The following is a 16,711-nucleotide window of genomic DNA, read 5'->3' as shown; positions in this document are numbered from 1 at the left end:
ACTGGTCAAGGTCTTGTCTTTATTGGTAGTTCTGAATTGTAATGATTACAGTGGACTTGCGTGACTATACAAGCAATATTCTTTTTTTTTTAAGTTATCATGAAAGTATGATATTATTGCAAATAAATTTCAGAGGAAAGGGGAAGATGCCTATTGAAAGATGGTTAATTTTTACAACAGAATATTTTTGTTGTTATGTTCCTTTGACTCATCTCCAGCTCGTAGCAACCGTACTTACACTAGCTCTTGAAACCTGCTCTATCCTGAGTATCATCATGTCTGGCAGACCTAATCCCATTTCTCCAGTCACTGAGTCAATCCATCTTATCCTGAGTCTTTCTCACTTGTGGCGTCCCTCCACCCTTCCAAGATGATTTCCCTCTCCAAGGACTGTTCCCTCCTGGCAACATTCCCAAAGTAGTGAGATGGAGCCTCAAAATCCTTGCCTCCAGGGAGCAGCCTGGTTTCACCCTCTCTAGGACAGACTTGTTTGTTCTCCTGGCCATCCACGATATGTTCAACACTCCAGCACCACAACTCAAAAGCACCCATCCTTCTTCTCTCATCTTTAATTATTGTCCAGCTCTTGGATGCATAGCAAGTAATTCGAAGACCCTGGCCTGGATCAGGTGCAATTTAGTCTCCAGACTGATATTGTTGCTTGTCGGTTCTCTAGAGAAGTTCATGACAGCAGACATTCCCAATGCAATTTGTGTTTTGATTTTCTGGTTGCTGGTGCCAAGAGTGTTGATTGTGGTACCAAGCAAGCTGAAATTATCAACAACTTTGATTTTTTTCTCAATTCATCATGAAACTTGAATAAATCTTTGTTTTCTTGATGTTGAGCTTCAGTACATATTGAAGACCAAAATCCTTGACCTTCTGCAGCATATGCCTCATGTTTTCTTCAGTTTCAGTATTCTTGATATCCTCCCACAGCTCGTCTTGTCTCTGCTCATTAATGTCTTAGGTCTCACACCTGTTCCTGAGATATTTTTAAATCAGGCCAGATTGATTCAAGGTCAAACTTTCATTCTTGTGGATATGATTTTATTTTCTTTAGTTTCAATTTGAACCAGTTGATTCTCTGTTTCACAGTCAGCACCAGGACTAGTTTCACAACTGATAGTGAGCTTCTCCAGTGATTTTTCCCAGACATATAATCAGTCTGATTCCTGTGTAAGCCATCAGGTAAGGTCCATGTGTATAGTCACCATTTGTGTTTCTTATAAAAAAATATATATTTTTTTTCAGTGAATAAATCATTGATTGTACAGAATTCTATCATTCTGTCTCCAGCTTTATTTCTGTCACCAAGTTCATGTTTAGTGCTTACTGGTCCTTCTTCCCTGTTCGCAACTTATGCATTCCAGTCATTCATTATTATTTATGCATCTTAGTTGCATGTTCAATCCATTTCCCACTTGCAACAGTTGGTAGAAGTAATCTATTTGCTTGTTGTTGACTCCAGTTGTTGGTGCATAAATCTGAATGACAGTGGCATTTAAAGGCCTTCCTTGTATGCATATGGATATTATCTTATAGCTCATAAACCTGTATTTCAAAATGGATCAAGAAATGGTCTTTTTAAACTATTAATATGATCCTGTTTTTCCTCATTTTTTTCATTTCCAAAGTAGCTACATCATATGATTTTGTCTAATTCAATATGTCCCATGTCAAGCCATTTCATTTAATGAGTGCCTACTATGTTAATATTTATGCATTTTCTTTCTTATCACTCTCTAATTTTCCTATATTCATACATTTTTGCACTCTGCATTCCAGTTATTAGTGTCTATTTGCAAATATTCCTTCTCCTTGTGATTCCCAGTATGAAGGCTCAGCCTCAAGCACCATATATGCTAGCCTAATCTAAATGTGCTCTATTGTACTTAGAAAGATTGACCATTCACTTCTGAAATAACAGGGCTTCAAAATCCTGTGTGCAATAGAGAATACATGTAATAGTATGATATTAATAAATTCAAAATTATTAAAACACATGATATAGTAGTGAAACTGGCATCATGTGCCTCCAGCCTGCAAAACTGTCAAACTCTCTAACATTTGTTTGGTCCTCAGACCATGTTGTAACTTCTCTATCGTCATTCAGAGTACCTTAAGCTATCTGTTTTTCCCAGGAAGGGAAATCCATCTTTCATTGAATTAACATGTGTTATTTTTTTCTCTGTCATATGTAAACTCTACCCCAAGTTGTATTTTCACTAGACACTGTATGTAAGAATCCTGAAGTTATATTTTTCCCAGTCAGATATGAACTGTGCCTTAAACTGCTAGTTTACCAAGAGGGGGAAATGTATCATTCCTGAATTCACTTTTTTTAAAAAAAACTGTTTTTCTCCATCATTTGTGAACTTTACTTAAGCTGTTTACCAGGAGGGGAAATGCATTTTTCCTAGATTAGCATTTACTTCTTGAAACTCTTTTTCTCAGTCACATGTACAATATATCACAAGTTGTCTGTTTACTCATAACTGTATATACTGTTCTTTTTAATATAAAAATCCTGTCATTTTGAACTAATTATAGTAGTAATCTTAAGATTAACAAGTATCCCAAATATAAAAATTAATAACCATCCTCAGGTGAGGAGGCTATTTTGAAAGGATTCTCTCTGCTCTCCCAGATCTGCAACAAAGTGCTTTAGATACTGCACTCTATCTTATTGGCAAGAACTCTTTGTGTTCACTAACACATGTGTAGATGTGTAAGTAAATATCTAGTACCAGATAAAGTATGCATGTAAAGTTATTTTGATAAATTCTCCCTGATTTATCATTGCGCTTAAATCATTTTAAAGAACTTTATTTTGTTCCTCACAAACTGCTGTGAGGTTCCAACGTTTGGTTCCCATAAAATTTCTCTGAGAACACAGAAAAACAACACCAATGGTAACACTTAATATTTTATGATATTCAATATCAAGAAAACAAATATTCTCACCACTGGGTTGATTGGCAACATCATGATGGATGGTGAAGAGATTGAGATTGTTCACAGCTTTAGTTTGTTTGGCACTACAGTCAACACTCTTGGTGCCAGCAGAGAGGAAATTAAAAGATGTATTGCGATTGGAAAGTCTGCCGTTAGAGACCTCTCTAACTTTCTGAAGAGCAACGATGTCAGTCTGGAGACTAAGGTGTGCCGGATACATGCCATCCTCTTTGCAATTTCTTGCTATGCATCAGAGAGCTGAACAATGACTAGGGATGATAGAAGGAGAATTGATGCCTTTCAGCTGTGGTGTTGGAGAAGAGTACTGAATACACTATGGACTGCAAAGAAAAGGAACAAGTTTGTCCTGGAGAGGGTGAAGACAGGCTGCTTCTTAGAGGCAAGGATTCTGAAGCTTCATCTGACATACTTTGGACAGATTGCAAGGAATGACCAGTACCTAAAGAGGGATGTCATGCTTGGGAGGGTGGAGGGACAGCACAGGAGAGGAAGACCCTCAATGAGATGGATTGATTCAGTGACTGGGGTGATGGGGGTAGGTGTGCCAGAGACAGTAAGATTGGCGTCGGATAGGTCAGGGTTTAGGCCTGTTGTACATAAGGTCACTATGAGTCGCAGGCGACTCGATGACACATAACAACAATATGTTATACACTTCATAACTTCTAATCAATGTACCCTATATATCAGTCATTATACTTAGAAATTTTCCATTATGTTTCACCCGTATAATAGATTTTTACTCAACAGTATATTGTAGAAAGTATTCCACCCTTGTCCATAAAAATTTTCATTGGCATGACAGAATACCTCACTTTTAAAATAAATTTTAGTGTTACAGTCAACCTTCCATTAGGTTGTTATCAATATTTTACTGTCACAAATAATGTCAGACATTGCTAAATTCTTCTCCTCTGGAATTGAAACATTATATATTTCAAGTAATAACAATAAGAACACTTGTTTCCTGATAGCCTATCACTATAGTATGTCTTAGATATAACCAGTTTGGTACATGAAAAAAAAAGTGAAATATATACTATAATGAATAAAAAACCAGCATGATTAGTTAATTGACTATATATAGAATTTTAGAAATTAAATTTTTGCCACGCCGAGTATAGAGCACCTCCACACTTAGTCAGAGAGTAAAATAATTAGATATTATATAGTAGAGCTTTGACAATGGATGGTTTTGTTGACTAGAAAGGCTTTTACTTTGAATCTCACTTTTTCTTAGACTATTTGTATGCCATATAGCCTAAAGATGTATATCCAAAAGGGAAAGGCATTTTTTTAATACTAAATTGCATTGCATTATTCAAAGGTGACTCCCCAGGCTCTTGAAGAGACTGATAGGTTTTTCTATGCATTTAATCGCATGTTTACAGACTCTATTATCAGGATGATTGAATGATAAGAGTTAAATTGAAATGTTTATTGTATCAAAAAGGTTTAATAAAATGTAGTTTTATTAGTGAACATATTCCTTGGAGCTTGCCAACTATACTTTGTTCGAAATGCCTTTAGAAAGGATGATTTATATCAAAGAAGCAGCTGCCTGCATATGCCTTTTGGAACTTTAACCACCATTCTAAGCTGAATAGGTGACTTGTGGCTCCTTCTACTCTTTATCAGAGATCATTACACCTGCACACAAATGACTTTGCGAGGTTGTAACTCAGTAAGGATAGCTGTTCTGCTTTGATTTTAAAATAAAACAAATTATGCCAGGGCAAAAATCCAGCCAGAGATTAAGGAGAGTATAAAGCTTGTTATCCCAGAACTTTCTCTTCTCCTAAAGCAAGTAACTTCTAGACATCAATTTTGACTGGGCTTGTAATACTAGAAAACAAAGATTTTTTTAACCACTGGGCCTATTGGCAGCATTATGATAGATGGTGAAGATACTGAGATTGTTAACAGCGTCAGTTTGTTTGGCTCCACATTCTACACTCTTGGTACCAGCATCCAGGATATCAAAAGACAAATTGGGAAAGTTGGCTATCAGGGACCTTTCTAGAGTGGCAAAGAGCAACATCATTAATGTAGGAACTAAGGTGAGCCTGATCCAGTCCATAGTCTTTGCAATTGCTTGCTATGTGTCAGAGAAGTAGACAATTACTAGGGATAATAGAAGGAGAATTGATGCCTTTGGTCTGTGGTGCTAGAGAAGAGTATTAAATATGCCATGGACTGTCTGGAGAACAAACAGGTTTGTCCTAAAGAAGGTGAAACCATGCTGCTCTTTGGAGGCAAGGATTCTGAGGCTTTGTATGACATACTTTGAGCACGTTGCAAGGAGGGACCAGTCCTCGGAGATGGACATAATGCTTGGAAGGTAGAGGGACTGAGAAAGAGAGGGAGACCATCAATGAGATGGACTTATTGAGTGACTGGGATAATAAGGGTAGGTGTGTCATAAACAGTAAAGTTGACACAGGATAGAGCAGGTTTTAGAGCTGTTGTACATAAGGTTTTGTACTTGAGTTGCAAGTGACTGAATGACACATAACAACAAACAACAAAAACTTATTAGAAATTATTTTTAATAATTTTTATTGTGTTTTTAATGGAAGTTTATAGAAATTTGAATTTCTATTAATTCATTGTTGTACATTTTCTCCCTACCTCCCCGAGTTTACTTTCTCTTAAAAAAAATCATTGTTGCATAATTTTCTCCCTTCCTGTCACCCCAGTCCAAAAAAAAGAGCTTATGATCAGATAATATTTAGTGCTGTTTACAGTAAAATGTAGCATAACTATTTATTTTCTATTTTAGTTCTACTACAAAACTTTAGTTTCTATCTTTAATCCATAGGTTTTTATTATTTTAATGAAAGTTTACAGTGACTTTGGATTTCTATTCATCCATTCATTCATTATTGCACTTTCCTCCCTGCCCTCCCCTCCCCCCGAGTTTGCTTTTCTCTTTGAAAAGTAAAAAATGAAAAAAAATTATATTTCATTGTTATACATTTCACCACCAACCCCACACCCACCCCCAGCCAGTCTACTCCACTATGCAGCTTTCAGTCTGGATTCTTTGCATGACAGTAATACCTAATCATGTATTCCTCCTAAACAGTTCTATCCCTCTTCTGTCTCAATGCTGTGTACATTATTTATCCCCTCTTAGTTTTCCCCCAACTCCAAAGACAGGCCTGCTTCACAACAGTGGCACTATGCAGTATTTGTCTTTTTGTGACTGAGATATTTCACTCAGCATAATGTCCTCCAGCATCACCCATTTTGATTACCATTTCATGAGTTCCTTGTTTTTCAGTGCAGCGTAGTATTCCATTTTGTGAGTATACCAAAGCTTTTCTAGCCATTTATTTGTTGATGGGCTCTTGGGTTGTTTACAACTCTTTGCTATTGTGAACAAAAACTGCAATAAACATGGGTCTTTATATATCTGCTTGGGTGGCAGTTATAGTTTCTTTAAGGTATATTCCCAGTAGAGGAATTGCTGGGTCAAATGGTATTTCTATTTGCAACTTTTTGAGAAAGCGCCATACTGGCTTCCACAGTGGTTGCATTATTTTACACTCCCACCAACGGTAAATAAGGGTTACAGTTTCTGTGCAACCTCGCCAGCATTTGTTGTTTGCTGTTCTGTTAAGTTTTGGTATTCTTACTGAGGTGAGATTATATCTCATAATTGTTTTGGTTTGTATCTCTCTTAGAGCTAGGGATTTTTAACATTTCTTCTTGTGTTTGTTCACCATCTGAATGTCTTATAGGTCTACCTCTTGCTGGTTGTTCAATGAATAACAATGGTTATTCAAACAGCTTTTCACCAAGAGGTAAATGGTTTGAATTCTCCAGTCATTCCATGGAATAAAGACTTGGCAGTACCTATAATCTTAGATTGTTGTTGTGTCATCAGGATTGGAGGAAGACTTATAAACAACATGCATAATTCAGAAGACATAACTTTGCTTGATAAAAGAAGAATATGAAACCCTTGCTGCAGAAGATCAAGGACTATAGCCTTTGATGTGGATTGTATCTCAACATCAAGAAAACACAGATTCTCACCACAGGATCAACAGGCACCATTATGATAGATGGAGAAAGGGTTGAATCTGTCAATTATTTCATCTTACTTGAATCAACAAAAAGCACTCTTGGTACCAGCAGTTAGGAAATCAGGAGATGTATTACTTTGGGCAAGTCCACTGTCAGGGACTTCTCCAGAACGCTGAAGAGCAACGTTGCCGATTTGAAGATTAAGATGCACCTGATTCAGGCCATGATCTCAATCACCTGCTCTGCATCAGAAAGCTAGATAATGAATAAGGATGACAGAAGAATTGATGCCTTTTAGTTGTAGTGTTGGAGAAGAGTGCTGTATATCCCACAGAGTACCAAAAGTACAAACATATGAGGGAAATACCTGTTTTAAAGGAATATATGATTAGAAATTATATGTATGACTACAGTTCAGAAAAAGAGGTGTATTACACAGTGAACTAGGAGAGAAGGAAGGCAAGGAGAAGGTTATACAACAATAATTTTTTTAAATGAAAGTAAAGTGGGGAAAGAGGAAGGGAAGGAAAGAGGAAAATATGTAAAAATGAATGAATGAAAATCCAACTTTTCTGTAAACTTTTGTTAAAATTATCATAATACTAAAAACCCAAAGAACAAAAAGATATGTCTTGGGGAAAATGCAGACAGAGTGCTCCTTGGAAGGAAAGATGGTGAGGCTTCATCTTTTGTGTTTTGGACATGTAGCTAGTCAAGGCTATTCTTTGGACAGAGACATCATGCTTAGAAAGATGATCAGTGAAGACAAGGAATACTTCCAAGGAGATAGATTGACATGGTGACTTCAGCAATAGGTTCTAGTGGTTCAGAAATTAGGAGCATGGTACAGAATTGAGATTTGTGGTTCATAGAGTCACACTCAACTTGAAAGTACCTAACAACAGCAATGTCTTAGAAACCCTATAGGACTGTCCTACTCCGCCAGTAGGGTCACAATAAAATGGAATGGAATTGACAGCCATGATTAGAAAGGAATCAGGAAACAAACATAGAAGTTACCCAATCCTTAGGCATTTCAATTATTTTCTAAAATTATTTAATACAAGTTATGTGTAATCTGTTGGTTATTGCTTGTTATAAAATTTGAAAACTGTCCAATGTTGAGGCAACCATTTACCTGAAACAAGCTAAAAGTCAAAGGGAAAGGAATATTGATTGGCCTTCCTTTGCTGTTATGTTTGCCATTGTAGCAACTAGTCTCCTTGGTTGGCTTCTCTGTTCTGCATATGGATTTTCTATTCATATAGTGAAATTAGAGACAGAAGTTGATATGTTTACTTATATCTTTTATTCGTTAAAGCTTTATTCTGAGATATATTCCCTTTCCCTCCCCCCAGTGATGTCAAGTTGGAACTAATCCATAGCTGACCCCCCAGTGGGTTTTAAGAAGCTATAAAGTGCATGGGAGAAGGGTGCCCGTCTTTCTCCCTAGGAGCAAATGTTTAATGCAAACTACCTTCATTTGCATTGTCAGTATAACTCCCAAAAATCTAGACCACCAAAGTTCCCATATAGACATATATATGAATATAAATTAGATACAGACATAAACATTATCAATAAGCAAGCATATTCTAAATTAGAAAAAAGAAAATAAATTAATGAGAAAAATTGCAACCATTATCTGAAAATAAATATAATTATTGAGCAATGGAATATTTACAATAATCTGAATCAATTCAAAAAAGACTTCTTGCATGAGGCCATCTTTATGTAAGACTTTAATCTACATATCAAATCCTCTTTTTTTTCCTTCCTCAAGAGCTTGCCTATAATATGATCTAGTAGAATGCTTGTGTAACACTTCAGGCTTATCTTATTCTAGATTTTAATAATTTTATATTGATAAAATATACATAGAGAGCTAAGGAGTTCCAGCGCCAATCTAAAAACAAGGATTCAAATTCACCAGCTGCTCCATGGGAAAAGATGGGCAGTCCTCTTCTGTGTCATTTACAACTTCTGAAAAGCTGCTGAAGGGTTAGTTATGAGTCATTTCTGACCTTATGGCACATAGTAACAACAACAGCAACAACAAAGTACGCATAATACAATTGTTTGCACTGACTCAGATGCTTAGATAATTTTCTGTGATCTTCTGACCTTTGGGCCTGAATGGGCTAGGCCACAATTTTAAATGTAGTACAATAGGCATAAGTACAAAAAAGTCCAGATTCAGCACCTTAGAAAACATCCATTTGTAAAAAATAAGAATGTATTTAATGGCAGCATCATGATATTTGGAGAAGATACTGAAGTTGTCAACAATTTCATTTTACTAGGATCCATAATCATCACATATAGTAACAGCAGTCAAAAACTCCAAAGACGTGTTTCTTTGGCAAAGTCTTCTGTCAAGGATCTTTCTGAAGTGCCAAACAGCAAGGATGTCAGTTTAAAGATTAAGCTGCACCTTCTCCAATTTACAGTATCTGTAATTGCTCCCTATGCATCTGAAAGTTGGATAGTGAATAAAGATAAAAGAAGAATTGATGCCTTTGAAAGATGATGTTGGGGAAGAGATGAATATCCCATGAATTTTTCAGAAGAACTGATAAGTCTATCTTGATAGAAGTGAACAGGGATCCTTAGAAGCAAGGGTGGTAAAATGTTAAATCACTTACTGGGGTCATATTATCAGAAAGGGCCAGTCCTGGAAAAAGTGGAGGGTCATAGAATTAGAGGAAGACCTTCAAAAGAAAGATTTTCACAGTGGCTGTTTCTACAGGATGGCACAGAACAGGACAAGATTCGGATCTGTTGACCACAGGGTTTCTATGAGTTCTAGTAAATTCTATGGCACCTCACAACAACAGTGAGTGGGTAGTGCACTGCTAACTCAAAGGTGGCACTTCTCTGGTGATTCATATCCACCAATGACTCCCCATGACAAAGGCACTTTTCTCTCATGCAAATTACAGATTCCGAAAACCCTCTGGAAGATAGATCAGGTATGGGTCATTTTCAACTTGATAGCAATGAGTTTTTAAGTTTGAGATATGTATTGTAGAGCAGGAAAGGACTTTTATTCTGTTGTTGAATCTCAAGTAAAGAAATTGGGGTGGAATAACCTTATACATGATGTCACATTCCTTAACTTTAAATTATTGTTGTTTTTTGTGTGCCTTGGAACCCTCAAAACCCTCAAATAAGTTTTCCAGCTTCCTTAAATGTTACTACTTCTATGCATATACTTAAGAAAGAAAGTCTAAGAAAAATTGGGAGTTCTGGTACCCTAGTGGAAAGAAGTGGTGCTGCAAAAAGAAAGTCACATGGTTTGAATCCACCAACTGCTCCATTGGTGAAGAATGGATAAAATCCTCCTGTGTGATTTATTGCCTCTGAAAACCTGCTGGAGGGTCAACTATGGATAAGTTTCACCCTGAGAGCACACAACACTACCGCCACCGTAAAAGAATATGTTATTTATAAGATCTTTCAGGTGAAGAGATTAAGATTGTTCAGACTCAAAGATGCTTGGAATTTTGTAATTTTTAAAATCTTTAACTGCTTAAAATATTTTTTAATTAAGTAATGAATAAATAACTTAAAACTAAAACCATTAATAGTTTCATCTATATATAGCTAGGTATAGCAAGATCTCCTTTAAGTGTGTATCAAAAAGTATGTGTGTGTATACCAAAGTTTGTATAAGAGTACTATTTTTTAAGTGTTTATATATTTAATTTGTTTTATAATTTATTATAACAATGATAGATTTAAATCTTGATGTGATTTTTTAAATGAAGGAAAACTACCTAATAGAATTTCAACATTAATAAGTTATATTACAGTAATATATTGTCAGTTAAGCAAACCAAAAGACATAGAAAGCACACTAGGAGAAGAACAAAAGATAATGGAAAAGAAAAGAAGGCCAAAGAAAAGGCAAGTTTGACAAGAAAAAAAAATTTCTCTAGATTTACTAATGCTGGAGTACTTTGGAAGATAGCAACAGTTTAATAGGATTTAATGTCTTCATATTTGAAGTCAAACTGGAACAATACTGTAACAAGAAGTATATTTTTAGCAAAAGTTAACTTTGTCAAATTCCGTTTTCCAGCTTGGGATTTTACTGAGATGGACTTTGTTACCTGAACCCTTTTTTATGATCTTGTGTGAGAAATTAAAAAGTCAAGGATTGGATTCCATGCTTTGCTCTATTGTCATAATTTGTACAGCTGTTCTCAGCTGCCTATTTACAATCTCTAGAACTCAACCAACTGGAAAAAAACGGTTTATTCTTATTCTTTATTTGTATATTACATGTACATCCATCTACTAGCATATATGATATATACATTGGAATATGTATGGTAACTTTCATGCTTGTCATCTCTGGTAAACTGAAAATTCTTTGAAGACATAATTATATCCTATTTAATTCTCACTTCTACCCCTGTTCTCCTTGCCTATAGTTACTCTGTTAATACACACAAGTTCAAGAGGGATGGGCCATTAAAAAGAAAGAACTATTCTTTGATTATATAAATGTTTTGGGGTAGCTATTATTCCAGGTATTTGATATTTCAGTGTTGCAGGTCAAGAGACAAAATTTCTTGTTGTGTGACCTTGGGAAATGTACTGGGTCCTTATCTGCTTCAGTTTCTTAATTTTAAAATAACAGTCACATATGTTAAACTATCTCTGTGACAGTATTGTAAAGATGAAATGAGGGAAGGACTTGTGAATGTGCTCTGTGAAAACAGATTTTTTTGTGAAATCTTTGCCTAGTTGGGTACAACTGAAAAAAAATAAATTAATCATATATACATATATGTTAGGCAGGGTTTAAAGCAAAATTAGCAGTCTGGTAATCATAAATTTCACTGTTGTAATGTGTGATCATTAAAATCTGAAGCTTTATTATTTGTTTATATAATCATAATTTCATATACATAAATAATGATTCATTTGTGTATATTTTATATACAATTTCTGTACATTATATCTAATATAATTAAAAACTAATGGTCTATTAATTTTTGTCTCCCCACCTCCTCTAATTTCCACATTTGAGAGACAATGTTGCCACATGCTTTCAGGTCACCAATATGTTGAAATGAGACCTGGTTATTTGAATAACTGAATCATCATTGAGAAGTATCTGTAAGTCTGTAATATTTATTGAGGTCAGACTAAAAATAGAATCCTAAACCTTATTTTTATTGGTATCTTTTGGTGACATAACTACAAATGCCATTTTTGCTGTCTAGACTTTAGCTGTTTTTCATTTTGAGAAACACCAAACAAGTTCTTCCTTTTTTCCCCTCCAATTCCAGCTCTTTTCACATTTTTAAATAATGCTCTGCATTGTCATGTAAAACTACTCCTTAAAATCTTGTTTTCATTTACTTCATTTTTGCAGCTTTTCCCATTGTTTTGGTTTCATGGTGCTGTAGTTCAATTTTCTAAATCTCTTTGGAGATCTATTTTGGTCTTTTCTTTCTCTTCTGTCTTTGTAATGACCTTTTTGCTCTCTTCATGAATGATATTTTTTTGTTTTTGTTTTTGTTTGGTTTTTTTTGGTAGTGTTGACAAAGAATATTTTTTTTTTATACTGGGTTATTTACAAAGTTGGTATACATTGTTTTTCACACCAGTTATTTCCACTTTTCTTTACCATCCCCTTCCTCCACCCAACAAATTATGTGACCCTGTTATTAATTTCCCTGCACCCTTAACCTCCATTCCTTGTATCCTCTCATTAATTCTACAATAATGGTCCTATGCGGGTTTTGTCTTTATGTCATCCCACAATTAATATTGTCTTCAATCCTTATTTGCTATGCAAAAAAAGAATTGTTCTATACAGAAATACTTCAAGAAATAGTATATGGTATAGAGTAAATCATGATAAAGGAAGTAGTTCAAGCTGCATTGAAGGCATTGGCAAAAAGAGCAAGGGAACACCGGTTGGGAAAGTCAGGAAAAGTGTGCATCAGGACTGTATCCTTTCTCCATATCCTTGTTATTAGCAGTCAGGAGATCAGTAAATGTATGGCATTGGAAAAGTCACCTGGCAGATGTTTCCAGTGTCCTGAAGAGCAATGATGTCCGCTTAAAACCAAGGTGAACCTTACTTGAGCCAAGTCTTTCGAAACACCTATTATGCATCTGAGAACTGGACAAAGAATAAGGATAACAACAAAAGAAGAATTGGCACATTTCAGTTGTGGTGTTAGAGAAAATTGTTAAATATACTTTGACTGCCAAAATTAAAAATAAATATGCCTTGGAGAAAGTGCAACCAGAGTGTTCCTTGGAGTCACAGATGGTGAAGCATCGTCTCACATATTTTGGACATGTTGTAAGGAGAGGATTTTCCTTGGAAAGGGATTATGCTCGGAAAAGTCAGTGAAGGGGAGGAAGACCTTTAACAATATGGATTGATACAGTATCTGTTGCAATCAACTCACATGTACAAGAATGATAAGGATGTCACAGTATAGGCAAGAATTCCGATCTGTTGTTCATATATGGTTGCTATGAATCTCTTCAATCTTATAGCACCTAACAACAACAGATCTTTGTTGATCCAGCGACAGCGGAGGCCAGCCATAGATTTATAAATGGCTGGAAATAATTGCTAATCAGGTCTGCTTCTGTGTAGTATTCAAATGCTAGTCCTATATGGAAGAAATAGTTTAGATCAAAATATAGACACTTATAATGACAAAAATACTAGTGTCAGTATGTTTAACATTGGTAGCAATTATTCCAATTTGAAATGTCACCTACGTGTTTAAATTCCCAGTTGTAGAGTTATCATGTTTAAAATATTAGGCTTTTTCTACTTCAACTTCTCTATTGATGTTAGTGGATGCTAGAGAGTATGTATATAGATATAGACATACACATATATCCATATAAACTATATCCACATATTTCTCACTTTATTTAAAACCTAGCATCATTTTTATAAGTATTTGAAAATCACACATACTGTAACTGTCTTGGTGATACAAAGCCTATGGAAGGAACATTTACAGAGTTTTCTTGTTATTTGCTTTGCAAAGCTCTGCCTTTAGGATTATATATTTCTGGGATTTTATTGCTACAGAAGTGCTGCTCTTCAGATTTTTAATTTATACTTCAGATTTATGGCAGATACCTTAGAGTCTGTTCTCTTTTGATGTGGTATATGTATTAATGTATTTATATGTGTGTGTATGACATACATAGAGATATTCATTTCTGTACTTAAATCTTAACATGCTGTGGGTGCCAAGAAGAATTCACTCATATATCCACATCAGAGTTTTACAATCTGTATCACTATATATCTAAAGTTTCAGGTACAGGCGTGATATATCCATTGAAAAAAATCAGAAAACAGAATCGTATATAAAGGAAAAAAATAGTAACTCATGGTATGAATGATGGATTGATTATTCCAATTGCATAGATAAAAGTACAATAGAGAAAATGTCTTTCTACATACTCACTTTTAGAAACTGAATCTGGCACCAGTCATGTCCAGCACTGTTCTCTGGAAAGAAGCTTCAGGTTTTGTGAAGTAAAAGGACAAAGAAAATAAGAGGAACCCCCAATGAGATTAGCTGACACAGCAGTCACAACAATGAATTAACATACATCATTGATCATGAAGAAGCAGCAAAATCAGTAAATGTTCTATTATTATAAATAAGATTGGCCAAATCAAAAGGAATGATAAATAAAAAGGTACCAATCTGAACAGGATGGTCGTTTCTGTGCATCTCAGGTACATCAAACTAGACACTAGCCTTGGCCTCATTTTAACCTGAAAAATTTCTACTTATAGCTGATGAATTTCCCACAACTTACTTGGGGTTTTCTTTCATCTTTCTACTGAAATTCAAATGTGTACTGGAGAGTAAAAGACTCTCAGTAAATTCAGGCATCCAAAGTTGAGAATGAGCAAGTATATTTTATATGACTTCTTATAGAATAATTGTTGCATGCCATTGATCTGACTTTGTTGTTGTTGTTTTATGCCATCGAGTTCCTTGTAACTCATAGCAACCCTATGTACTACAGCCCTACACCCTCCTTTATCCTGTGCCAATCTTACTGTCTCAGATACACCTATTCCCATTACCCCAGTCCCTCAATCAATCCATCTCATCGAGGGTCTTCCTCTCTTGCACTGTCACTCCACCTTCCCAAGTGTGATGTCCCTCTCCAAGGACTGATTCCACCTTGCAGCCGTGTCAGATGAAGCTTCAGAATCCTTGCCTCTAAGGAGCAGACTGGATTCACCCTCTCCAGGAAGAACTTGTTCATTCTCTTAACAGTGCATGGTATATACATTCAGTACTCTTCTCCGGCACCACAGCTCAAAGACATCAGTTCTACTTCTGTCATCCCTAGTCATTGTTAGTAATTGCAAAGACAATGGCCTATATCAATAATATTGGAAAAATTAGTTATAATAAGATATTGCAAGCACAAGAAGTTTACGTTTATTCTGTTTTAATTTGAAAATGGGAAATGTCTCTTGAAAAATATATTACCTTTCATTGGAAGTATTTGGTCTCAGAGATTTGCCATTAGTCAAGAGTGGCATGTATCATGCTGCAATGGATGTGGGGTGATTGTCTTACCCTAAGGGTTCATTTATTTTCTCCAGTATCATCTGTCCAGCCTTGAGGATATTAGAATATTATGAGCTGTCATGGGTGTATTGTCAATGCTTTGGATTTTGTCAGAAGCCTTATATTGTGTCTATATTGCCCTGAATTATGGGGACACCTCGGAGGCTTTTTTCCAGACCCACCTGTCTTGATAAGTCATAGAGATCTTTTTTCTGCATTTGTAACATGCAGAAAATGAAGTAGAGCCAGTGGACATTACTGACAATCCTCACTTTTTTCTCCAAAGGGTCTTTGTAAATTTGAGACTTCACATCTACAGAAGTGTTTTGTCATTTGTTCTTTTTGCCATGACTCAGTAACTGGTTCTTTTGCTTTTCAAGGAGAGGAACAAATGGGGGGGGTTTGTGTGGGAAGAAGGGTGCAACAATGAATGAATGGAATCCCAAAATCTCTGTAGATGTTCATTGAAATGAAAAATAAACAGCCTAAATTAAAAAAAAAGAATGCACTAGCATTGATATTATTCTTTGTCTGCAAGATCTAGAGAGAATGTATCTCTTTGAGCTTCACTTCTCAAACTTGTTGTTTTAGAGTCAGAGATGGGAAACTGACATTACGAGAGATGAACCTCTTCTCCTCCAACTTGACTTGGTGTATGGTCTTGAGTAGCACAGTAGCTAATCAACCTCAGCTTTATTATAAATGCTGTCAAGTTGACTCCAATTCATAATGCATGTGTGTGAAAGGGAATAAAATACTGCCTGAATCTGTATCATTTTCATAATTAGTTCTGTATCAAAGCAAAAATTGTTGTTAGGTGCCCATGAGTCTAGTATGACATGTAGTGACCTATGTACAGCATACCTGAAACTTAGTTCTATCTTCTGCCATACTCATGATATCTGACATGCCCAAGCCCTTTGCTGAAGTCACTGTATCATTCCATCTGCTTCAAGGTATTTCTCTCTTTCACTGTGCCTCACCATTTCCAAGCATGATATCCCTCTTCAAGGAATGGTGGCTCCCCTCGCAACAAGTTCAATATATGTGAGATTAAGCTTTAACATCTTTACCCCTAAGAAGCACTCTCACTGCAT

The sequence above is a fragment of the Elephantulus edwardii genome, unplaced genomic scaffold, assembly GCF_000299155.1.
Source record: "Elephantulus edwardii isolate Elephantulus edwardi_28Jun2011 unplaced genomic scaffold, EleEdw1.0 scaffold00149, whole genome shotgun sequence".
NCBI lineage: Eukaryota > Metazoa > Chordata > Mammalia > Macroscelidea > Macroscelididae > Elephantulus > Elephantulus edwardii.
Note: the sequence above shows the minus strand (reverse complement) of the source record.